The sequence below is a fragment of the Podarcis liolepis genome, assembly GCF_965112155.1.
Source record: "Podarcis liolepis genome assembly, chromosome: 8".
NCBI lineage: Eukaryota > Metazoa > Chordata > Lepidosauria > Squamata > Lacertidae > Podarcis > Podarcis liolepis.
This window is the reverse complement of record NC_139560.1, coordinates 6,532,902-6,559,480: the sequence shown is the minus strand read 5'-3', so window position 1 is coordinate 6,559,480 and position 26,579 is coordinate 6,532,902. Positions and strand designations below refer to the sequence as shown.

The window sequence follows — 26,579 nt, the reverse complement described above, 5'->3', positions numbered from 1 at the left end:
AGGGTGAAAGAGGAGAGCGCAAAATATGGTCTGAAGTTCAACATAAAAAAAACTAAGATCATGGCCACTGGTCCCATCACCTCCTGGCAAAAAGAAGGGGACGAAATGGAGGCAGTGAGAGATTTTACTTTCTTGGGTTCCATGATCACTGCAGATGGTGACAGCAGCCACGAAATTAAAAGACGCCTGCTTCTTCGGAGAAAAGCAATGATAAACCTAGACAGCATCTAGAATTGATGCTTTTGAATTATGGTGCTGGAGGAGACTCTTGAGAGTCCCATGGACTGCAAGAAGATCAAGGAAGGAAATCTGAAGGAAATCAGCCCTGAGTGCTCACTGGAAGGACAGATCCTGAAGCTGAAACTCCAATACTTTGGCCACCTCGTGAGAAGAGACGACTCCCTGGAAAAGACCCTGATGTTGGGAAAGATGGAGGGCACAAGGAGAAGGCGAGAACAGAGGGCAAGATGGTTGGACAGTGTTCTCGAAGTTTGACCAAACTGCGGGAGGCAGTGGAAGACAGGAGTGCCTGGCGTGCTTTGGTCCATGGGGTCACGAAGAGTCGGACATGACTAAACGACTAAACAACAACAAATGCTATTTGGTTTAAATTCAGTCCCCTATAGTTAGAATGCCCCATATGTTGTATATGCATTGTTGAACTTAAATCTGCCAAATTAAAAATGAGATTCACCAATGCTAGGTTATCTGTTTTATGTAGGTATACATCAGGTGGCTAACCTGTAGCTTCCAGAAGTTTGTGGACTCCAGTTCCTATGAACCCCAACCCCATCAGACATGTTGGAAATTTGGAGTAACAAAATCTGGTGGGCTACAAATTAGCCATTCCTGGTATACCTTACAAGTGTCACAGATTAGTATCAAAGTGAGTTGCAGACCTCTGGAACACATTTTTTGGCTCTGTACTCACATAGATGCTTATCACTTGATTGCTACAACATCGATGGGCAATTTTGAATGTGGCATGTAACGGCATTTTAAAATATTTTCAAAGGATGGGAAAATTAATGCTGTCATGTTTTTACAGGGATATTAATGCTATTATGTGTAAATGCTATTAGGATGCTAACAGGCATACATCATCATGAGAAAGCTGATCAAGATGTCACCACATGATACAAATAGTATAATCTAAACCTCAGAGTTTAAAAATAAAAAGGTTCCATAATTCATATCAAGCCTTCATACACAGCTTAGCTTACTGAAGGAAGCAGTGTACAATCTGGGAAAGTGGCCCAGGAACAGGCTCCAGTCCAGACACAGTGATCATGAGCAGATGTTCATCTGCAGCTTCATAATGTGCCTGCACACATGTGCCTGCAGAAGTCTTCCCTTGTGTCTTTGGAGTTCCCTCTACACACCTCCACACACCCATGCTGAATTGGGGTTACTTAGAAGTATTCTACTGCAGCCAACAGAGCAGGTTGCCACCTATGCTTGGCTGCTGTACGTGTGGTGCCTACAACAGTTTCTTCAATGGGCTAATGTGCCTGGAGGTCCCAAAATGTTGGTCACTCCTGTATTAAGCCATGATGAGCACCAAGGGTACATGCTCCTCCCTTGCTTCTCCCTACAACCTAATTATCCTGATTTGTTAGCCATTAAGACAGAGTTCCCAGTATAGACATGAAGGTAATACTTCATCCAAATACTTCATCCAAATACAGCCAGCGGTGTAATGTGTAATATGCAGCAATATGCAGCAGAGTAATGTGTAATATGCAATAATATGCAGCAGAGTAGCACTACTCTGAGCAGAATAGCTTGCTGTTCTTTGGATTACTAAGTAGTCATTACTGCTGGAAGTAATCCTGTGCACTTTCTACAAAGCTTCAGTCTTCACTGCACAGATTAAGTTGTGTCAGTGGATGTCTGCCAGACTTCCAATACTTAGTCTTAAACCAACTCTCTCTCCAGTCCTACCAACCTTTCCACAAGATCTGTTCCTCTCAGCACTCAATTTACACCTCAATACTTACAAGTAGCAAGGTGGTGTAGTTTTCAAGTGTTGATTTACATGTGCAAAAATAGCACAAAGCAGAGCTATCTTTGCAAGTTTGACAACACAGAAAGATACTTAAGGGCAATAATTTATGATATGTTGTAAGTGTGCAAAAGGCTTTTCAACTCTCCTCTCATTCATTCCAAACAATTCCCACCTTACTAAGGTAAGTGACTGGACAAAAAGGAAAATGTACGAATTGATTGGGACTTATTGAAGACCATCTTGGACAATCATGACTTAGCAGAAATATGAAAAAGGTGTCTCAGTTTGAGTAGGAAACCATTCATCCACTGATCAATACATACTAATTCAAGAAACTCTCAAGAATACAGTCCTGTTCAATATGTGGGCAGCCTTGGTGTACCTCCTTTTTTCTTAAGACTGCAATCCTATGCATGGCTTCATGCAGTTTTTGGAATAAGCCCCAAAGAACAAAGCAAGCAAGTACATGATGAAAGGTCACCACTTTAATACTGAATGATCCAAATAATATTGAGACATTATTTGGTTTGTGTACTTGTGTGGTTAAAGAACTGTTGACACACTTTCTTTTTAACTATTTAGCATGGGTTTTTTGCCATATATGTCTTTGCTTTCCTGAATTTTAACAGTGTGGTGATGAATAGAACCCACAAAAGGAATTCTGTTACAAAGTTTTATCCAAGGAGATGCTGCACTGCACTCTGAAAGTTATTTACCCAACAAACTGATGATTACACAGTTGTCTGATGACTCACTTAATCTGTTACGTTTGGAGTATTCCAGAGAACAGGAAGCTGCAGTTCACAGAAAAGACCAAATAAAGCTCATTTCTAGATGACATCATATGTTTTGAGCACTCTCCAACAGTAATCTCAAACGAAACAGAACATAAATATATTGTATGTGCATTGTGCTAGGTACAAAAGACAGACAGACATACGAACACAAAACCCATGTTACAATGGAAGTTATATCCCAGCTCATTTTCTGAGTGTCTTGCAAATTTAAAATATAACTCAGCAGTTCTAAAATGAGAGAAAGGGATAAAACAGTGAGTCATAAAATCCTTGTGGGTGGGTCACCAGGCTGCCATAAATTGATGCTGGGCACAAGTACAGCACAAAAGGCTAAAAGCTGGGGACAGGTTTCCAGGTCTGCAATCTAGAGGAACTAAACAAAAACATGCTCTGGGTGACCTTTTATACATTTTTTCTTCTTCAATACCATGCTACCACAAAAGCACAAACTACTACATATATCCATCATATCTTGTTTTAGAAATCCAAAACAATGCAAGTGGTTTAGGGATTATTTCCCTAAACACAAGGACATCAGGAGTAAAACTTCCCTTACTGCTCCTAGAAAAGTGAATTCTACAGCTTGAAGAAATTCTACTGAGTTCATCATCCGGCTTCTGAGATGTTAACCAGGCAACTGACTACATCTCTTTGAAGTCTAAGGACTAGAAACTTACTTACATAAAGCCAAAAACTGAGAATCTCACAACACAAAATTATATGCTCAGCTTTGACCTTGTGCAATGCAGTGATGGAACCGCAACAAACATACAGTCCCATAGGCTCCTTAAGTGTATTCTTAGAATTAAGCAGGAGTGAAAAATGTTTCTCACTTCAGAAGAAAGCAAAGTGAGAAGCTTCAACTTGCCTCACTAGGAGGTTACTCTACACAGTACCAAGATATACAGCCTAAAAATGGAGTAAATTTTCCTGGTAAGAATTTCCACATAACTCACAAGGTAAAATTTGGCACAGCAATAAAGCAACTCCACTGCAATCACAAAGTCATGGGATAAGTATAAGAATACTCTTCCCACAGTTTCTGGACCCTGGGTGCTGATCAAAAGGCTGCTGAGATTACACATTCTGGTAGCACTAATCTCAGTTCATGACAAGGGCAAGCTTTTGAGGAACTTCTCTTCAGGCAGACATGAAAAACCCTGCAATGCCTAAAATCCTTACACCATTTACCAACACCAAAACAAAAAGACTACATTCATCAACAATGCACAAAGTATAGAAAGCAAATGCATTCACAATGCTGTGCTTGTTGTGCTACAGTGCAGACTTTAACATGCCATATCAGATATTGTATTGCTGATTGCTATGTGGCATGCTGCTCTTTCCTTTAGGACATAAATTTCTAGGAAATCCAGGTAGAAATAGATGCATGCACTGTATGGCCTTTGAGGGCTCATAATTCACTCACATACTTTGTAGAATGCCCATACAGTATTCATTTAAAAAAAATAGATGGAAAAGAACACATAATATCTACCTTAAGCAGATTTTCCAGTTCTTAGCAGTGGATGCCTTCTAAGAATAAGAAGGGTCTTGAAACCTGTAATAATAAATAGAATTAGTCAGGTATATTATCTTTCTTGACATATTGAAAATACAAAATGAAATGCATCATAAAAGCTATGAAAGAGCAAACTGCAACAAACTATAGTACAGATAATATTGATAAGATCTATCATATTGATATCCACAACAAAATATATCAGTGAAAACTACTTTTTATTTTGAATAAACCCAGAATTGCAAATTGGATATTTTCTGAATTAGAATGGCTTTCAGTTTCACACAAGCATATAAATGCAGCATTCGAAATTAGCCAGTTGTCAGTCGCTTTTTGCAACCCAGGAGCGCCCCCTTGTGGCCAAGCTGAAATCTGCAGTCACCAGAGGGGAGATCGGGCTGATTTTCAGCTGTGAAAGACATGTTGTGGTTGGAGCAGGAGGAGGGATCTGGCTGTTCAAAGCAAGTTTCTTTGGAGAAACAGAAATGCTGTGTGGAAACACCCTTTAAACTGGTGCATATTCTATAAAATAGGGTATTTTAGAAATAGAAGGAAGTGTGGAATTTTATTATCTTTTAAGTACAAGGGGTGCCAGTACAACCCATCAACGTATTATAATTCAAACTACAAGATGTCAGTCTTGCTTGCATTTTTACTGGAAGTGAAAAATGAAATAAAGAAGTGCCTTTTCTTGGGGAAACCCCATTTCATATGTCAAAATAAATGTTATGTTAGGGTTTCTATAAACCACCTTTGAGGGTTTTCATGCTAAATCCTAGTTATCAATATAGAATGGTAGGCTTTTTGTTTTTTGTATTTTTGTGTTTTTTTAAGTGCAAACATTTCCCACAGATTTCCTCTCATCCATACTCATGGAGTTAACACACTACAGCTAAAATGATAATTTGAGGTAGGGGCAAACCTTCAAAGAAACCAAGCATCTTGAAATAGTGGAGCATCACCCAACCATTTACAGGGAAAAGCTTTGCTCTACAGAAATAAAAATATTAGAACTTTGAAAATAATCATGTTATGTAGGCATGAATGGACAGAGTTAGACAATGTCCCTCACTGGCAGCTCCACCTATCACAGAAGCTGTGACATTGTAAATGGAAAGAAAAAGCTCGCCTCAGGGGTAGTCAGTGTGGGGTAGGGGTTAGTGTCTGTAGAACTAGGACCTGGGAGACCCAGGTTCAAAACCTTACTCAACCATGTTCACTGGTTGTGACTGTCCTAAACATGCCTAAACTTAAGTCCATCTGTGCTCTCTGTACAACCTGTTTTGCTATGGCTGGTTACAACATTCCAAATACAAAAAACTGAATAGAACCAAATAAATTCTCTTTGCAAAGTTATTCACAACTTTATAAAAGATGCAGGTTTTCGCAAACTACCCACTCTAACTGAGTAAAAGAGGTTTGGTTTTTACTTCTGCTAGAATGAAACTGCAGTCACATCTCTTCTAGCCTGCTTTTTCCACTTGATTGCTTCTTCATTTTAAAAGAACTCATCTTTCGTGCACAATATTTATTCCATCTTCAGCTAAATGGCCCATCTTGTCTTCATTTGCTGTGTAATCATGTAAAAAAAAATGTTTCTAGACATACTGTGGCAACTGAAACCTAAGCTGAAGGTGCCATTTGGCTCCCAGCTCTTATATCTCAGTTTCTGTCACTGTGTAAATGCCACCTCTAAGGTATTTCCAGAGAAATACCTTCCTCCTACTCCTTTTCAATGTTCAGTAAGAATTTGCTTCTAACTTAAGCGTCATTACAGTGGTACCTCCAGTTACGAATTTAATTCGTTCCGGAGGTCCGTTCTCAACCCGAACCCGCTCGTAACATGAGGTGTGCTTTCGCTAATGGCACCTCCCACTGCTCCCAGCGAGCGACTTCCGCACACATCCCGGGGCAAAGGTCACAACCAGGAGCATCTACTTCCGGGTTAGCGGAGCTCGTAACCCGCAGTGTTCGCAAGGGGGACAGTACGTAACACAAGGTTCCAGTGCATCACATCTAGCACACAAGTACTGAAAAGCCATTTCTTATACAGTGGTGCCTCTGGTTAAGAACTTAATTCGTTCTGGAGGTCTCTTCTTAACATGAAACTGTTCTTAACCACTTTAGCTAATGGGGCAGCTGCGCCGCCACCATGCGATTTCTGTTCCCATCCTGAAGCAAAGTTCTTAACCTGAGGTACTATTTCTGGGTTAGCGGAGTCTGTAACCTGAAGCATCTGTAATCCGAGGTTCCACTGTACATCTAAGCATCTGCTGTACTTTTTTGCTACTTCTTATCCTAGAAAGAATCAGTAGAAAGTTCATTTGTATCCAGGAGTCCTTCAGTACTAGACAGTTAATTAAAATCCAGTATATGGCAAAGATTTTTGTTTACGGCAGGGAGGCCACACTAAGGCATACTCTATTAGCATTCCAGCCTTACATTAGCCAATAATGATGAAATTGTAGTCTGCTTTACTACAGAACAGTAAAAAGAAAGATAGAGGGGACAGGAAATTGTAAGAAAATACTATTTCATATTTAGCATTTATATATATCACTTTAGGGTGTTCAAAGCCATTTACATACCACAACTTAGAAAACCCCTCATCAACTGTGTTAAGTAAATGAGAAAATACACATATGCCCAATATAATGCTTTGTTTTTGACACAACAGCCCCCAAGCAGTGCAATACACCAAACCACATAAGGCTTTAAGGCTCCCAAGCATGAAAAGTACTTGCAGGTGACAGGGCACAATAATGCTTTGCCAAAATGGGGAGAGGGGAGAGGTGTATTAAGAGATTTAAATAACATCAATTTCTGGACTGATTGCAGTCAAGATTTCTAGGGAAGACCAGTAATTATTTTGACCACTGGTTGACTGTAAAACTCTGACTTCATGGAGCTTCATGGAACATTTTGAATGCCTGAGATCTGTTAGGACCCAAAATCTATTGCAGCCTTGTGTTTATTATTCTTGCTATCTGCACACACTTCCCAAGTACCTAACTTTCACTACCCACAAAAAATGCCTTATGACTCATCACTTTCAGTTATGTTTCCAGTATTGACCTCGGTTACTTCTGGCCTCGTGCCTAACCATGCCCTCTAGCTGTTCAGAAAACTCTTCCTAAAATTATCATGATGTGCAGTTAATTAAAAAGACCCTTGTTAACATTTGCTGTCGCAGTCCTCATTATAATATCCTCCCATTTCCTTTTGCTAGTTATCAAGAATGGTAGGGCAACTGCAGGGACTGAACCAATAAAAACTACTCTTTGTTCAACATCAAAGCTGAGCGAGACCAGGGCTTCAGGCTTATTGCCTATTTCAATTTCTAATGCAACACATACAAGCAATTTGCAGTACTGTATTATTTGCTAAACACAACACTTAACCTAAAATATAAGATACAAGGCAGCAAAATTCACTAGGAAATTACCAAGAGTCAATTTGTATGTGGAAAGAAACTGAGCAGACTGCAAGTAGAATACACAATGAAATTAGAGGGAAAATATGCACATTTTCAGACAGAAATACTATGGTGTCCCGTCTTTTCCTATGATTCTTCCCGAAGTTTCACACACTCTAAATCCCAATGCCATATACTCATGTCATCTCCCTTCTTCCTATCTCTCTGTCTCACACAAACACACACACTGCAATCCTAACTTCCCAGAAAGTCCCACTTGTGGCCCACTTCCCTCCCCGCTCTCAATTTGCAGATAAACCAAACCTCCTCACAAACAACCTTCCTCCCTATGTTCTCTGGGAGAAAACAGTTCCACATGCAGTGGCTGGTTTAAGTCAGTTCATCTAGTAACGATGGGGCTGCTTCAGCTCTTAAAAGCGAAAACTGGTTGGAAGGACAGAGGGGCGGGGGAAAGCTGAATGTAACCCTTGGACGTCCAAGTGAATTCTAGTTATGTAAGAACTGTGCAACATACCGTATGCTACATTAGTTCAATTCAAGAAAAGCATACAAATGCACAAGCCCCAGCTTGAACACAGACAATATTCACAGTTTTAAAATATTCCACAACTCTCAATTGGGAAAACAAAGGTCTTTCTAGACCATAAAAATAATTAAATATCAGGAGACGGTAAAAAAAACACATCTTTTTTCTGCCCCATCCATCCTCCAGAGTTAAGCTAAATAATAAAAAGGTAGCAAGACACTAAAGCGGTGGTTTCAGATAAATCAACAGTCTTACATTTCATAACATAGGGTCCTCATATTGGGACTACTTTACTGAACTGAGTTGTGGATGTTTAAAAGCATTTATCACCCAATCTCAGACTCTTTAAAATAAGTTACAAATATGCCACTGTAATAGTCCATGCCAAACCTCAGCTAAACTTCTACCAAAATTACAGTTCATAACTTCACGTATTACTGACACCAGAAAGGTAAAATGCACATATGGTCCTGAGGCTTTAAAAACATCACATAAGCAATTCACCCATTTCCATTCATAATCTTTCTTAGAAGTTTGACACCAGCCCATACCCTTTCTCTGGAAGTCACTCTGCCTCACCCTCTGGGGATCTCTTAGGGATGTTATCATGTGGGTGTTATCTTTCAGGGATTAGAGGAAACAGTACTCAAAGGACCCAAGTGAAAGTGACTTCAGTCATGGGCAAATTGCTAGATAAGGAAGCCACTACATTTCTTATTGACTGAGTTTTGTTCTGGATAAGTTTAACAAGTTCACTTGCAGAGATGCTGTGTGTTATCAACTTCCCTTTTCTTAAGATTCACAGGATCTGACAAGACATCCTGAGAGGTTACTGGTAACTATAAATCACTTAGCCTTCATGCTTGTTTATCACACTTATATCCCACTTCTACAAGTAACATAGAATAGATTATATGGAATTATAATACTTTAACCTCATAAATCTGCAGGACAGATGATGAACCACAAAGCAGCAAGGCCTCATGGGCATATACCTTCATGTCATTCCAAAGCCTTTCGTAAGTCACAACAATATATTTTTTAAAAAAGCTTCTTATTGTCAGCTGCCTTGGAAGCCTATTGTCAGACAAAAAGGTGGGATATTAAATAAATTCTCTGAAATAGATCTGGCTGAGAGGTAGCACTTGCCCCATGAGCATCATAGCAGAACAAAGAAGTTAACCCATGGAATCAACATCCACTACACACTGCTTTTATTATGCATACCCATCGCAATAGTTTAAGGATATGTGATCAGCAGTACGTAGTCATTCATTCAAGCATCAGGCCTTTATCCTGTGGCTCACAGCCTATTTCCATAGCTTGGCACAAGAGCTTAGGTAGTCTTCAAGGTATTGTGTGTCTCTGAAGCTGCTCAGGGCTTTGTATATTAATCAGGGGCATACCTAGAGGTTGGCTAGATTTGCCCCTGCCAGTGATGCAGGCCCAGGGGGGTGCAAAAATTGTGTCTCTCCACCCTGGCTCGGAGTGGCTAGGAACCCACTCACCCATCCATACACTCCCTGGGCCACTCCTCTGCTGCCCTGGATGGCCAGGCAAGGTGTTCAAGGCTCCTCTGGGTGCCTCAGTGGAAGAAACCACTTGCCAGCATGGGCCATCACAGCAGCCCTGTGCCCCCCCCCCCCAGCTTTCTGGTCTGCCAGCTTATTAGAAGTGTGAGCAGAGCACTTGGCGGGAGGCGTTCACGGTGAGTTATGGCACCTCTTTTTCTAGAAAAATAGTATTGGTGGTTACAATTAATTCTACACCAAATTATGTGCTAGTTTGTCATCAAATTACATGGGAAATCAACATGGCCCCCAAATCAGAAAAGCTTGAGTCCAAATTCTGAAATTGCAGAGGGAAAAGTATAATATGTTTTGAATATGGAAATTTATTGTTGAACAGGGACTTCTCATGCACGCGAATTTCTCACTGTGTGCTCACAATATCGTTGCTATCAAAATTGCCAACATTTAATTCAGAGATTCATTTTCCAGAGGAAAGCCAGCAAGTGGAAGGGGGAAACCTGTTGCTGACAACTCATCTGAGCTAACCCTTACAATATTATGTGCCTACCTGGAAGCACACTTAAATGCCCAAATCACCTGAAGAAGAGTTCCAATTAACCAGAAAGCTAAATCACAGCATTTTGAACACTAGTCTCCTTTGCTGCATGCCATTTAGGTAGCCTGATCAGCTGACCGATCCCAGAGGCCAAGAGGAGGTGCAAGGAAAAATCATATACTTGGAAGGAAAAAAACGCTGTCCATCCTTATGGCATGCCACACCAGGATCAAACACCAAAATCCAGAACAGTATAGCAAAATCAGAAGGGGAAAACACACACACCAACAGGACACATAAAGCAAAGATGACTAAAGTAAACAAACCAGACAAAAGGATTAGCATCATACCTCTACCTACAGAGCAATCACAGAATCGTAGAATTGTGGAGTTGGAAGGGACCCCCAGAGTTATCTAGTCCAACCCCCTGCAATGCCCCATTCTTTCGAAAAAAGCAGGAATTTCTGGAATCTGTCAAAAGCAAAGGGGAGCAGGGCACAGACTTTTCTTGCCTTGATTGCAATCCAGAGGATCAAAACAAAAGGTTTCCCAAAAAGAAGAGAAAGCTGGCAGGTAGTAGCTTGCTTCTTCCCCCTACAACAGCTTGTATCTGTTCAACCCAACCTTTCAGCTTAATATTTGAACTGACAGGACTGAAATCTGGGACAACATCCCCTGCTCCTCCCCTTAACCAAGGAACAGAGAAGGCAGTTATTGCCTAGCTAGGAAGATTGATGTGTTCCTATCTTTTTTTCTGTTGCCAATGCAAAAGATTTTAAGACAACTCCTCATTCCTGGAAAGTGAAAACTTACAAGAGTTGTCCAAGTTCAACATTATACAGAAAAGAGAAGCATGGCAAGATCTTTAGCTCTGGTCTTTCAAAGCCACTTGTCTTAAGGATTTTTGCTGACTAAACTAGTCTGTTCCTTGTACCAGTGAAAGGATGGGAAGCTATTCAAATACCCAAAAAAAGCACCAAAAAACCAAGAATGATTCTCCACAGAGTTTCTACGGCAAGATTAAATTTCACTTTATGATTGTGAAATTTAACATAAGAAATAGTCAGTTTAACAGATATAGATATTGAAACTAGAAACCAGTCTAGAAAGAAATAAGTAAACAGGAATAGAAATGCTTCAAAATTGTGAAAAACTTCAATATGTGAGTTGCCCACCAGAAAGAAAACACAAATATGCTTCCAATTAGAGCTGTGTGCAAATGGCCTTTTGAAATTCTCCACTCAATCTGTGAGTACGGAAACGAAGGACAGTGAGCACCATTTCACCAAATTTCTCTATGAGAAAGAGACATTTTTCAGTATTTTCTCAGGCTTGAGGGGCTCATCATAAGCAGTGGCAGCAAAGCTTCTTTTCCCTTAGGTTTAATGTGATGCCATTGCAAATGACAGCATCATCAAATGTGTTGGCAGCCTAACCATCATTTTGCACCCTCCACAATCTTCAGACCTATTATTATTATGGAGCATGTGGGGTGGAAAGGGGGAATGGCAGGCACCACACACAAAAAGAAGAAAATTCCGAAGAGAAGCCTTTTTCTCTCAGATAGATATCGGGAAAATGCCTTTAGAGAAATTTCATCTCAATTCTACATTCAGTGTTGGAACTACTTTGACAGATTCTACTCAGAGTAGATGAGGGAAGTAACAACATAACTTAAAACTCCTGCTTCTTCATTGAACATTAAAAGTAAAATGATAAATTATGCCCACCTCAACAGATTGGAGCATGTTTCTGCTGAAAAAAGTAACAGTTATCAAGTTCTTCACAGGAATGTAGCAAGAACAGAATACTTTTTTATTTATGCATATAAGAATAATTAGCATTTCAGAGTATGTTTAAACTGTTTAAGGTGCACCTCATACAATTAGCTCAGAAATTCTCACAACCACGCTCTAAAATGTTCCTTATTTCAGATAAGAGCAAAGGAACCGTGGTTTGCCTAAGCCCACATAGCACATGTTCAGACAATACTTTCCCCACAATACACACACAACTCTGGAACATCAGGAACAGCTTTTTAGGCTCACACACTTGCTCCTCCATCTAACAACGTTGCAACCTGTTCTCATAGCAGCTAGCCAAATGCCCATGTTAAGTCCACAAGCAGAACATGAATGCATCAGCAGTCTCCTCACAATCCTATTTTAAAGCCATCACTAACTACATGCTGTGTGAAGTAGTAGTTTCTTTTGTACGTAAGTCCAACATCCAGCCTCACTGGATGGCACCAAGTTCTAGCATTATGAGGGGAGGAGAAGCTTTTCTCTATCCACTTTTTCAACACCATGCACAATTTTATACATCTTTATCATGTATTCTCTCACTCAGCAAAACTAAAAACCCTCAAATGCTGCAATCTTTCCACACAGGGGGGTTGCTCCATTCCCTTGATTGGTTTTGGTTGTCCTTTTCTGAACATTCTCAAGCTCTACAAGAACTTTGAGGTGAGGAAATCTCAATTGCACACAGTCACACCACAGATTTATACAATAGCATTATATGGCAAGTTTTATTTTCAGTCCTTTTCCCAATTATCCCTACCATGGCATTCACTTTTTTCACAGATGTTGCACATTGGGTCAAGATCTTGACTGTGCTATCTACAACAACCCAAAGATCTCTTTCCTGGTCAGTGACCACCAGTACAGACCCCATGAGCATCTGTGTGCTCATATATATACACATACACACAGTGCTTTTTTCTGGGGGTACGCAGGGATAAGTATACCCCTAAACATTTTGTGAATCCAGGTTTGGCCTAATTGAGGGGCAGTATTTTAATATCAGTAGGAAAATGTGAGTACCCCTAAACATTTTTTAGAAAAAAGCACTGTGTATACACACGCACACACACGTGTGTGTGTCCCAATGTGCATCACTATACATATGCTTACACTGAAGTGCATCCTTTGATGTTTTGATGTGCTTAGACAATAATGAAAGAACAAGAGCATCCGGTGGATATTTGAACCCAATTGCATGGTTCAGCCATAACAGAAGCCACATGAGTAAGTTGTGGTTAGCCTCAGGCTTCCCCAACACACACACTTTTGTACACCAGGAGGTAAAAATAGGAAACTTCAGTTATCCAATTTTAAACAATCTCAGTGCAATCCACAGTGCATCCAACCTCGGTCCTGCAGCTTATTAAAAAATTATTGAACAAGCCAGGAACAGAAAGCTTTGTTTGATCCTGGTTTGGTTCTCACTTACTAGAGTTTAAACAAACCACTATTGCCAGATATCAGCCTTAACAGGGAACTACAGCTTGCTTAAAATTGAAAACCTCTCATCTTTTCCATTTGCTCATGGAAGAAGAAGAGCATGAGACCCCAGCTCAGCATAACTCGTTCACACAACGGGAAACCAAGGTTGGGCAAGAGATCCCATGTTCAATAAACCATAGGATAACCCTACTCAAATGTTGCCTTCCAAAGTACAATGTAAGTTCATATAAAGCCGAAGGTATCTGAAGATAGTGTATCTGAAGAAGTGTTCATACACACGAAAGCTTATAAAAAGAACAAACTTAGTTGGTCTCTAAGGTGTTACTGGACATTTTTTTATATTTTTTTATATATTTTGACTGCGTCAGACCAACACGGCTACCTACCTGAATGTAAGTTCATGTCTCTTCACCAATACCCTACACCAATTTTCATTACCTCTCATATGTATATGATGGTAGTATCAATAATACATTCAAAAATCTCAAACAATTTCAAAAGCAAACCTGAGAGTTTCTCTACTATTTTAGATTCTTAACTCCTAGTTATATTTTTGAAAGAAAGTTAGTAACAGAGCTACAAGAATACTGAACAATGGCAAGCATACAGCAAATGTTCAGTTCTAACAGCTCCCTTTTAAGCATCTTTTTTTAAAATCAACACTGCTGATTCTTGAAGTAACTATCTTACTACATCACACTTCTGAAGGCAGCTATCAGCAACTTTCCTGTGCCATTACTCAAATTACAAATTGTTTGCTATATTTGATGAAAGGCATATACACAGCTCTTAAGAGATGTGAGAGGATTTGCAACATCCTATTATCTCCGATCTGTAGGCAGCAGCATACCAAATATTTCTGTCATTCTGAAAGACCCACACTGATGCTTTGAGATTCTTGCAATAGTGGAGGAAACAATATTTATGGAAATTTCCAACTTCCTTGAATGTTTACACATATTAGTATCAAAACCAAATTAAAAGATTCATCCTTTGTCACCAAGAGGCTTGTTGAATCTACAAACTGAATTGTTGCTTTTGATGTCTCTTCTGGTTCGTCCTCAAAAACTAGAAATCGTTTACATGAGAACACACTCTTAATACCATGCCATTTACTTGAAAAACAGGATATGATTACATCACCCCTGGAAACAGGACTGCAGTGACCAGATGCAATCAACAACAGGGGCTCTTGAACATTTAATAGTTGTGAAGAGAGAATTTCAGCAGGTGCAGTTGTTAGTCAAATCACAGCATTAAGAAAATGCCACATGTATGCCATAATCCCTCCTTCTACTCAGTAATAAAGACCTTTAGAACTTTTCAAGGCAAGTGAATACATTTTTACTTTTTGGGGAGAGGAACAGATCTCCTCTCTTAACATTAACTGATGTTCCGTTTAAAGCATTTAAATAACTGTTTTGGTTTTCACAAAAAAATGATGCATTTTAGTGATTCAGAATGCTGCAAAGCTGCCTTGACTACACAGTGGGATACATGCTGCTACACAAACACAATGCTACTCAGTTATAAAGAACTGCAGCATCACAGATCATTGCTTGTATCACAGAACCCTGAACCAGCAAATTGATAACACAGAAGTGCAATTATACACAATGAAGAGCAGTGTTGTAACTTAGCTTCATATGAGACTGTCAGCAAAAGGGAAGCCAAGGCTTGTGATATCAGGCCCTGCAGCTGGAATGAAAGCAACTATGATACACTGAACAGAATTGACCTCAGGCACCTGGGTTCACTTCCCAGTTCAGCTATAGACTCAGTAACGAGAGGAGAAATAATTCTCGCCTCAACATTCAGTAAAGCACAAATGAAGAAAAGTTGAAAGGATGAACAAATTAAATAAGAGGTTGCTGGCCTTGATCCTTTAAATGGCGGACAAGTTATAAATTCTATCATTTAACATACACACAGGGTGTCATTTAAGAAAGGAGTGTGGGGAGGGAAGAATCAAAGCTAACTACTTCCAGATGTGGGGGTGGGGAGGGGGAGTGGAAAGCTTGCAGTACGGATGTTCATCATGAACAATGAACTCTGAAATCTCCACTGGCAAACTTTCTGCTTTCAGCTTAAACTCCCTTCCAATATCTTTATTATGGTACTACATATATTGCCAGAAACTCAACTGCAGATCAGCAGTACAAGAGCCCAGTATTGGTATTATAGCCTATACTACTGGAAGAAAAGTAGTTTCAGTTAAAAAAAAATATATAGTACTTCAAGTAATACAGAACTGCCTAGTTCACAATATCCCTAGCTTTGTATGTTAGAACTGGCCAATATACTAATCTAGAACAAATAAATGCAAAACCAGCAATATATTTAAAAGTTAGAAAAAGAGAAGCATGGGCTGGAAGGAGCAACACACAAAATTCTGGATTAATTTTACTATATACACATGATCTGGAAATGAGTTAAGATTATTTTGCCGCTGTGCCCATCTCACTGTGGGGAGAGTGTGAAGAAGAGAGGGTGATTCAGTCCATTTACACTGGATTTGGATCGTTTCCTCCTCAAAATCTTTCAAAAGATTTGAAAGATTGGGTGAATAACACACCACCACGACCGCAAAACACACAAGCACACATACACTCCCCCTTTCGGAGGCTACCCTTTCCCCTGTGGATCAGGCAACCTGAATTTTTTTTTTACTATTTGGCCAAAAGATGCGCACACGAGAAATCTCAGCAACTTCCCTTGCAGCCTTCCCACTCTCACACACAAACACACACACCACTCCCCGTGTTGCTTAAGATGCACACGCCGACTCACAACTCTCCATGCTACAGGTTATAAGCGTGTTTCGGAGACGGATGCATCCCAGACTGGAGGGCCGCCCCGCCCTTTTCGTTTACTTTCCCCACGAGCGACCCCCTTCACACGCCCCAGAGGCACTTAAGGCCTACACGGCATTCCTCGTGAACTCGCGTGGATCTTCCACACTTCGCAAAGGCTGGGTCAGGAACGAAACACGGAGGCGGGGGCGGCCGGGTGTGGATCACCCAAAGGAAAGGTTTATTATTTTTAGGTAGCTTCGTTTCCTCTTCCCTGCTTTTGTGTGGGGGGGAGAGAGAGAAAGAAGGGGGGGGAGCGGCTTGGTTTCTCTTTCCTTCGTGATTCCAGAGAGAGAGAGAAATCAAAGAGCCCCGAAGTTTGCAGAGCTCGGATGGGCCCTTTTGTTAGTGGGAACACACAAAAACCACAGCGACTGGCGTGCAAATCACAACACCTCCACACACACACAACTCTCGCTCCCATTCAAAAAGCCACGGCCACTTCACCTTTGCACCCACCCACCCCATACACACCCCCTGGCGGAGCCCTGCCCCACAACCCTCCCCTCCATCTCTCTGTGTGTGTGACATAAAGAGACCCTCAGGGATGGAAAACTCCCTGTTTACATGTTATTCCACTGCCTTCCCTCAGGAGGAGGAGGAGGAGGGCGCGCCTTTCGGAGCCCCCACCCCACCGTCACCCCATTCCCACAACCGCTTCTTCCCTCCCCACACGCATCCACGCTCCCTTCCAAACTGGCCGCCCCCGCCTTTCCTCCTCCTCCTTTTCCCCTCACGGCTGAGGGGGGATGAGAGACTCACCCGGCGAAGCCCTGAGGCGCCACGATCATAAGAGCCGAGCGTCCATTCGCCCGCCTCCCTCGTCTTCTTTCCTTCCTTCCCTTCCCTTCCCTTCCCCCGCGGGTCGTTCCGCCGGTCGCTTCCCTCAGCCGGAGGAGGAGGAGGAGGAGGAGGAGGAGGAGGAGAAAGCTGCTCCCTCTCCCGCTTCCCAGGCCGCTCCGCCCGTCCCTCAGCCAGCCGGCCTCCCTCCCTCCCGGCGCGCTGCACCATGGGATGCGCCGCCGACGCCGCCGTTGCCCTCACATATATACACATACAGACACGCGCCCGCCCTCGCGCGCGCGCGCGCGCTCTCTCTCCCTCTCTCTCCCTCGCCTTTCCCTCTCCAGTTCGTTCCCGGCGCCTACAACATGGCCGCGAGCGACTGCGCGGCGAGGGAGCGGGAGCGCGCGGCCCCGCCCCACCCCCGCCTCGAGCGAGGGGTTGCTGAGGGCGAGGATGGCGCGCCTCCGCCCAACGCGCGGTCCCCTCCTCACGCCGAAGTATCCCCCACTCACACACACACACTCTGAGGGGAAGAAATCAGAAACTTCTCCTCAGGGGGTGTGGGGGGAAAGTTCGGCAGGTAGATAGATACCTGATAGTACAAGAGCTTTGTTAAACGCATTTTGGTTTCCCTGCGAATGTCCCGGTCCTCAAAACACTCTGCACTTCAATTTTACTCAAAAATTTCCTTCCAGTAGCACCTTAGAGACCAACTAAGTTTGTTATTGGTATAAGCTTTCATGTGCATGCACACTTCGTCAGATTTTTCCTCCCTACTATGGCAGACCAACACAGCTACCTACCTGTAACTTCAATTTTACTGTATGCTTCTGAAACGGACCATTTACAGTGGTACCTTGAGTTACATACGCTTCAAGTTACATACGCTTCAGGTTACAGACTCCGCTAACCCAGAAATAGAACCTTGGGTTAAGAACTTTGCTTCAGGATGAGAACAGAAATTGTGCGGCGGCAGCAGGAGGCCCCATTAGCTAAAGTGGTGCGTCAGGTTAAGAACAGTTTCAGGTTAAGAACGGACCTCCGGAACGAATTAAGTACGTAAGCAGAGGTACCACTGTATAAACGGCAACTCCTGGAGAGATTCCATCAACAGTGTCTCCAAAAAATGTTACACATCACTTGGGAAAACAGGCGAACTAATACCAGGAAGAAGCAAAGATCACCAATGCTGAAGTGATGATTCTTCAACGTCAACTTCGTTGGACTGCTCATGTTGTGTGGATGCTTGATTGCCGTCTTCCAAAGCAACTACTCTATTCCCAACTTAAAAATGGAAAGTGTAATGCCGGCGGTCAACAAAAGGGGTTCAAAGACTGTCTCAAGGCAAATCTAAAAAAAGTAGTATAAACACCAACAATTGGGAAACACTAGCCTGTGAGCCCTCCAATTGGACCAAAGGTGTCCTGGGCTTTGAAGACACTCAAACTCAGGACGCAAGGGAGAAACGTGCTAGGAGGAAGGCACGCTTGGCAAATCCACACCGTGATCACCTCCTGCCCGGAAACCAATGTCCCCATTGTGGAAGGATGTGTGGATCCAGAATTGGCCTCCACAGTCACTTACGGACTCATTGTTAAAACCATGTTTATGGAAGACAATCTTACTTGACTAGGAGCGATCGCCGAATAAGTAGTAAGAAGAAGATACCTGAGGAGGGGGGTAGGGAATATCTGCCCTCTATGTCAGCATGTGTGTTCATGTGTGATCACATTTTTACGCTGCCTTTGTTATCGAGCTCCAGGTGACATAAGGCAGCAGCAGCAGGAGGAGAGGCAGAAGCTCCCCTACAATAAAATAAATAAAATAAAATAGAGTCTTACCAAGAATTGGAAGGGACCATATGGGGCTCAAACCCACAAATATCCTTGATAAGCGAGGACAGAAACCGGCCCCCACCCACCCAGTACCCCCACAGGGAAAGAAATCACACCAACATTTCCTAAGGGTGAAGGGGAGGAAAAGAAAGGCTGGCCATTGTAGAGGTACCTGGGAATAGCTGCTTGCAAGAAAAGGGTTGTAAGAAAAGCTCAAGAACTTTGCCGCTCCCCCCAAAAAAGCTCAAGAACTTTGAGCAAAAAAAAGAAAAGAAAGCAGCTTGACAACTTTGCAAAAAAGAAAAAAGTTCAACTTCTCTGTCCGGATTTGCACTTTTTGACATATGGCAACCCTATACTGTGTGTGTGTGTGTGTGTGTGTACACACACACACACACACACACTGTATATATAATTGCATTTATATGCCACCTTTCTTCTTCCAAGGAGCTCAAGGTGGCATACAGCAGGAGGAGGCAAGGTGGTAGAGGCTCCAGACTCTCCTACAAAAAGTAATAAAATATTGTTTATTAGTATCAAGCACTCGTTAAATGAGGACAGAACCCCCCCCCCAAGTAAAAATTTTCCCACAGAGAAAAAAAATCACAACTTTCCCTCAAAGGGTGTGTGTGGAAAGGTTGACAAATATATAGGTAATTCAGATAAGAACAGTGAAAAACATAAGGAAAAACAATCATTAAAAAGCAATTAAACTTTAATAGAGTTTATCTAGATGGATATAGATAGATTAGAAACATACAGATAATGACCATAAAACAGCACACCACCAGCCCTTTCATTGAAAGCAGTCAGTTGCCAAAAGGTTGTTGAAATAAGAAGGTCTTGACCTGCTGGTGGATGGAAAGCAAGGAGGGAGCCAGTCTGGCTTCTCTAGGGAGGGAGTTCCAAAGTCTGGGAGCAGCCACCACCAAGAAGACATATTTATATGCCAACCTTCTTCCATGGAGCTTAAGGTGATGTGCTTGGTTCACCCGCAGCTTTTTTTTATACTCACAACAGCCCTGTGAGGAATTCTAGGCTGAGAGACGGGGATAGCGACTGGTCCAAGCCCACCCAATGAGCTTTCTGTCCGTGTGAGAATTTGAACTCTGGTCTGCCTGGTCCTAGTCTGACAAACTCGCCACTACACCATGCCGGCTGTCCAAGGTACCCTCTGCCTGGAACTGTTTAAGAGGGTAGGGCACCCATTTTTGCACCCATGTGGGACGTGGGTGGCGCTGTGGCTTAAACCACAGAGCCTAGGACTTGCCGATCAGAACGTCGGCGGTTCGAATCCCTACGACAGGGTGAGCTCCCGTTGCTCAGTCCCTGCTCCTGCCAACCTAGCAGTTTGCAAGCACGTCAAAGTGCAAGGAGATAAATAGGTACCGCTCTGGCGGGAAGGTAAACGGCGTTTCTGTGCACTGCTCTGGTTCGCCAGAAGCGGCTTAGTCATGCTGGCCACATGACCCGGAAGCTGTACGCTGGCTCCCTGGGGCAGTAAAGCGAGATGAGCGCTGCAACCCCAGAGTCAGCCACGACTGGACCTAATGGTCAGGGGTCCCTTTACCTTTACCTTCCATGTACAAAGGTATAGAAACCTTACAACAGTCAAGGGTGAAAGACAGAGACGGGTGGCACAAAGTCACTTTCATGGCTGCTGAATGGCCATTGGAAGCCAGATCTCCCAAGTCCAAGACTGATATGCAGCCCACAAATTCTCAGTGGCACACTGCGCATTGCACATCTCTGCTTGTTTATCCAGAAGTGAAAACCCCACTTTCATTCATACGGGCTTTAAATGCAGTCCTAACCATGTCTCCTCAGAAGTCCTATTTAATTCAATGGTTTTACTCCTAGGTAAGTGGGGTTAAGATTTCAGGCTAAAGAACACTAAGCAAGTCACTATCTCTCAGTCCCTCTTCTGCAATATATTCTGCAATAATAACTAATACTGCAGAAGCAAGACAACTGCATTTACTAACAATGAAACAAGAAGAACATATCCACAGGTGCTATAAAAAGATCACCACCGAGAGGCATAAAGCAATTGAAAGGGAGAAAATCTCTTCTCCTCTGCAGTAGCAAAATGAAGTTGAAGTCTGAAATGGGTTGGGCGATTTCCAAGAGCAAGCTATTCTTTTTAGCTCCTGTGGATATTTTCCTCTTATTTTCATCAGATAACACAGCACCTTAAAGAGCTCTTGTAAAGATTACCAAGATAGGTGTGTGAAGATTTCAACACTAAAGCACCCTATTAATTATAAATATATAATTATTGTTAGCTTATTTGCCTTACTGCCTCTGTTTTAGTTTGGCTACCGTACTGCTGTATGACTCAGGGTTATGACTCTGGCTTTTTCTAGACTGAGTAAATAGCTGCCTCAGGTGGCACAATTCAAAGGGGAGCTGTCATACCGGAAGCAGGATACAGTATATGTCCAGATTCTCATGCTACTTCTGAAATGTCCTGTCCAACCCCTTCAGCCAGGAGCAAAATTATGAAGTGTCTTCTTTACAGCAAATGGAATGCAGCTTATATTTTACTTTTGGCATGTCACTCCAAACATTGCTACATTCTCAAGCGACAAGGGATCAACATGAACTAGACTTTTCCTTACCTGTGATCACCAGACCAACTCTGTATTACAAAGAGGTCTGCAAACATGACATTGAAGGCTGGCAACATCATGCACACCATGTGGGAATCCCCTGCAGTCAACCACAGTGCCTGGAGATAATCAGTGAGGTCCTGTATCCACAGCAGTGACCAGAGGAGGAATGACTACTGGGAGGAGCACAGAAAGAAGAAACACCGTGGTGCGCCTGCATCAGCGCAACCAAATGCCTTCATCTGTTCCAGCTGCAACAAAACATGTCTCTCCTGTATCGGTCTCTACAGCTACAGCAGGCACTGTTACTCTCCAACGGTTTGACTTCAGCCCTAAAGGAGCACTCTTCCATCGTCTCCTGAAACAGACAGGTGCCAGCCAACCAGGTCACTTAGAAAAAGTGCCACTGTGATCATGTAGCTCATGAAAGTGTGTGAGGTCAGCAGCCCCGCACAAAACTCAAAGTACTCACAGGGGTCCACTTTTTCATTGATATTTAGCTACACCCTCAGCAGCTCAGCTCAGACTGTACAATGGAAAACCCTTGAGACTGGTGTTATTTGGAATGCAAGTAGCTATAAACATAAAAAACCACTTCCCTATACAGGACAACCTTCAGATGTCTTCTATAGTTACTTATCTCCTTGGCTCAGGGGTTGCATAACTCCATACCCTCCATCATTTCTCTGATGAAAATAGGTACATCCTAAGGGACGCGGGGTGCGCTGTGGGTTAAACCACAGAGCCTAGGACTTGCCATTCAGAAGGTCAGCGGTTCAAATCCCCGCAACGGGATGAGCTCCCATTGCTCGGTCCCTGCTCCTGCCAACCTAGCAGTTCAAAAGCGCGTCAGAGTGCAAGTAGATAAATAGGTACCGCTCCAGCGGAAAGGTAAACGGCATTTCCGTGCGCTGCTCTGGTTCGCCAGAAGCGGCTTAGTCATGCTGGCCACATGACCCGGAAGCTGTACGCCGGCTCCCTCAGCCAATGAAGCATGATGAGCGCCACAACCCCAGAGTCAGCCATGACTGGACCTAATGGTCGGGGTCCCTTTACCTTTTTAAGGAAAAGCAGGACATTCAGTGATCAAATCAGAAACCAGGATGGCTTCTGTAAATCCAGGACTATCCCTGGAAAATAGGGACACTTGGAGGTTCTGAAATTCTAAACCAGTTGCAACCACTGAACAAACTTCAGTGACATCTCTGCACGTTTCAGTAGTAGTCACAGCCTAAATTATAAAGACATTCATTGACATTTACTTGGTCTGTATCCAAGCACAAAGATGACAGCATTCTCACTAAACAGAGCTTGTAAGAATACTGACCCAGGAGGAAGCACACCAAAACTACACTCATCAATGTCCCTGGGAAAATGGATTCATCAATGAGAGGTGGAGCTTCATGCTTTAAATTGCAAGCTCCATGCTTTAAATCCTTCACAGACAATTTGCCTTTTCGCATACATGGTGGAAGTACATGGTTCTATCTTGATTAGACAAGTGCCAAGTGATAACACATGCTGTTTTGCAAATGTGAATTATGATAGACTGGTCAGCTTGCATTGCTGTGGCACTAATACAGGAGAACACAATGTTTGAATTTATACCAATCTTTTTATTCCCACCCACACCATTATCTCTTTTAATTTTCCAGCCGTTTAATAAACCTGCAAATCCTTGTGCTATATTGGTATAAACAATAAAATAATAATGAACTTAATTACAGCATAACATTAATTATCTTTTCCATTACTGAATGAGGATGTGGAAGGGGGGGGAGAACAGCTTTATGCAGAAAATGAAAATAGTAATCTAGTATTTTACAGCTTAGCAGTCTTGAGCTGTACTGCAAGGGAGTAAATATTCATTAAAACAGCCAAGGCTGATCAAGCTGAAGGGAGACAAGTTATTTGGAACTGCAGGGCTATTTCTCTGAATTGAAATAATGTGGATTTTAAGTCGGGGGTGGGGGGAAGAGTTCAGTAAGTTAGAAATATAACATTAAAATCCACAGTGAATTTCTTCTCCACAAGCAGATAAATTTAATACATATTAATATTAAAAGAGATTTCCCCTCAAATGAAGGTGGCTGTCAGCTTGATCCTCCAAGTGGCTCATTCTTCTACATCAGTGCTTACACTCCTGCTAGTAAATAATTTGGTATTATAGTTGAAGACAGGAGACGCCCAGCTGTTCACTGTGTGAGCTCTTTCTCAATGTGTTTTGCATACACTGTATTTTCACTGTCTTCTTCATACGTGGCTGCGGTAGTATTACTTGGTCACGTATGGGAGTCCTCCTATACTACCGAATCCCTGGAAAATAAGCTGGAATTGGGGCAAAGGGGCTTTGATTATTTCTTCTCATACTTGCTATAAGAATGAAAAGGACAAAATGAAAAGAAACCAGTAATTAAAGTGCCCTCTTCTGACCTTTGCAAACAGGAATTGTTAAACTAAAGGCACAGAAGCCCTTAAAGGCCTGATTAAGCACATCGCCTTTCCACAAAAATTGCCATAAGTCAGGTATAAAAAACATGGGAGGGCAAAACACTGCAATGTAAACAAGCTTACAATTATGTAATCTGGATGCTCGGGGTGTGTGGGTGTGTGGGTGTGCGCGTGTGTGTGTTTGCGTGAACAAAGCATGTGCATTCCAGAAAAAGAGCTGGTTTAGCAGCAGCTTCATTGTGGAATGCTCAGGAGGCTCTTATGTTACACTTTCCAGAAGTCTTTTCAGTATGCAGGGTCCCCTACTATACACCGGCCTCTGCCTGTCATTGTGGCAACATTAAATTAAGGCTTATACTCCGATGTCACAGCGAGGAGCACAGCAGAGAAGTCTACAAGAATGGATTACGGGGAAGTGAAAGCCATGAAACACGCTTATGTTATGTGTGGATTTGTTCGCGTCACTGTGGATTTGAAATATAGCTAAACAAATTCTCGGGATGCCATGGATGCTGTCTGGCATAAGAGCTGAAGCGAGAATCCCAGTGGAAAACAAAGTTAAATCGGCAGTGTAAAAGGGTTAGCCACTGCTGTGTTGCTGCGGTTGCATGAAGAATACACAGAGGGCTGGTGTTCACGCAGTGGGGACAGAGGCTCAGTTCCTTACGGAAGCCGCCTAATTAGTTTTTGCGATTGGCTTAACATTTCTGAGGCAAACGTTCCTTAACTGGGAGCACAAAAATAATCCCAGCTCAGATTCCCAAGGTAAAAAGGAGGGTGGGGGCAGGTAATAAGGAAGAAAATGGAACCGGAAATTCAAACAAAGCACGCCTGTTGAATAAAAGGGCATTTTGAGCGGGATGATGGGTTTAAGAAATCTATACTCTGACCTTTTCATAATTGTGGACTGCAAAAACCAAAAATGTTAAGTCTATAGCAAGAACAGAAGGCAGCATCGTATAAAAAGTATAGCAGAAAGGAGCCTGGCAGAGGAATTGAAACCACCAGAACTGTTGGCTGTAAGGGCATAATGGGGAGAGGGCAAACAGAGAGGGCCCGTGCTGATGGAAAAAACCCTGTGCCAGCAGAAACACATCTATGTGCCCAAGGAGAGCATGGTGATCGAAAGATACGTCCATTGGTAATTAATTGTGCAGAAAGCCCCAATATTGGGTTCACCATGGTTGAGGAATGGGCATCTGTTATGTACTGAGTTGAATAGGATTCAAAAGGCAGCAGTCTGATTGGTCCTAGAACAATAGGAATCAGCATGCAGCAGTCTGATTGGTCCTAGAACAATAGGATTCAGAATGCAGCAGTCTGATTGGTCCACAGGAGCCACCCAATCCAGCTCCAGGTGGAAGTGAACCCGCAACCTGATTGGCCTACAGGTGAATCCCGGAATTAGCCAATCACGTGGGGCCCATTGTGTAAATAATGTATATAAAGCAGACGTTCTGGGGGAACTTCCATTCCTCCTCACTACTATGAGCTGAATAAAGAGCATGAAATCCACACTCACCTCTATATTTCAGCATCTGTTGCTGGAGGACTGGAACACAGGCTGGGCATCCCACGTTCCTGAATTTCAGAAGCACCTTCTGCAGCATGGGGATGTTGCAGTTAGTGTGGAGGGGCCAAACATCTGGCACAGTGCCTCATACACAGCCCTGTTGAATTGAAAGGTCTAGATCAGGGTTTCACAAACTTGGGTCTCCAGCTGTTTTTGGACTACAACTCCCATCATCCCTAGCTAGCAGGACCTGTGGTCAGGGCTGATGACATATTTTGCAAAGAGCTGTATGCATACGTAAACACATGCACAGAGGGAGACCTCCAATGCTTGCACTAATTGAGCCAGAAAGTTGTTTCCTGCATAGTGACTTAACAGCTCAAAGCCAGTTTTGTACGCAACATAAACAGCATTTCCTAGGGTGTTAGGTTTTGACATTCAGTTGTGTATAAAGTGTGAAGAGTTTAGTGCTTTCTGTACCCGAATTTTCTACTCCAGGAGGCAACATCTGCAATTTCCGTATGGTAGCACTGCATAAGCCACATGTCTTGATTCGCTTGTGCGTATAATAAATTCATGTGGCACTGTATTAGAAGCACTTCAGCTGCATGGTCCTGTAAACGTAATCAATCTGTATTCTACTGTTCCTTCTGCTCCCATTTACATATCTGAGGGCTGAGAGAGCCGCTACCAACAATAAGATGTATAAAGGTAAAGGTAAAGGGACCCTGACCATTAGGTCCAGTCATGGCCAACTCTGGGGTTGCGGCGCTCATCTCGCTTTATTGGCTGAGGGAGCCGGCGTACAGCTTCTGAGTCATGTGGCCAGCATGACTAAGCCGCTTCTGGCAAACCAGAGCAGCGCACGGAAATGCCGTTTACCTTCCTGCCGGAGCAGTACCTATTTATCTAATTGCACTTTGTGC

At 42.7% G+C, this 26,579-nt stretch overlaps 1 protein-coding gene across 16 annotated transcripts in view; it reads right to left on the bottom strand.

Moving 5' to 3' along the window:
* The window catches only part of PTK2 (protein tyrosine kinase 2), a gene marked incomplete at its 3' end in the record, with an annotated part of 202,501 nt that extends 184,887 nt beyond the window's left edge, over window positions 1–17,614 (bottom strand). For 12 of the 16 annotated variants that reach the window (XM_083516597.1, XM_083516572.1, XM_083516586.1 and 9 more), the window contains exons 1-2: window positions 17,219–17,472; window positions 4,304–4,366 (exon numbers count right to left, since the gene is read on the bottom strand). Of the gene's footprint in view, window positions 1–4,303; window positions 4,367–17,218 lie in introns of all 16 variants that reach the window. The other 4 variants (XM_083516583.1, XM_083516600.1, XM_083516598.1 and 1 more) reach the window with 4 other exon arrangements.
* Between the last annotated feature and the right edge of the window lie 8,965 nt (window positions 17,615–26,579).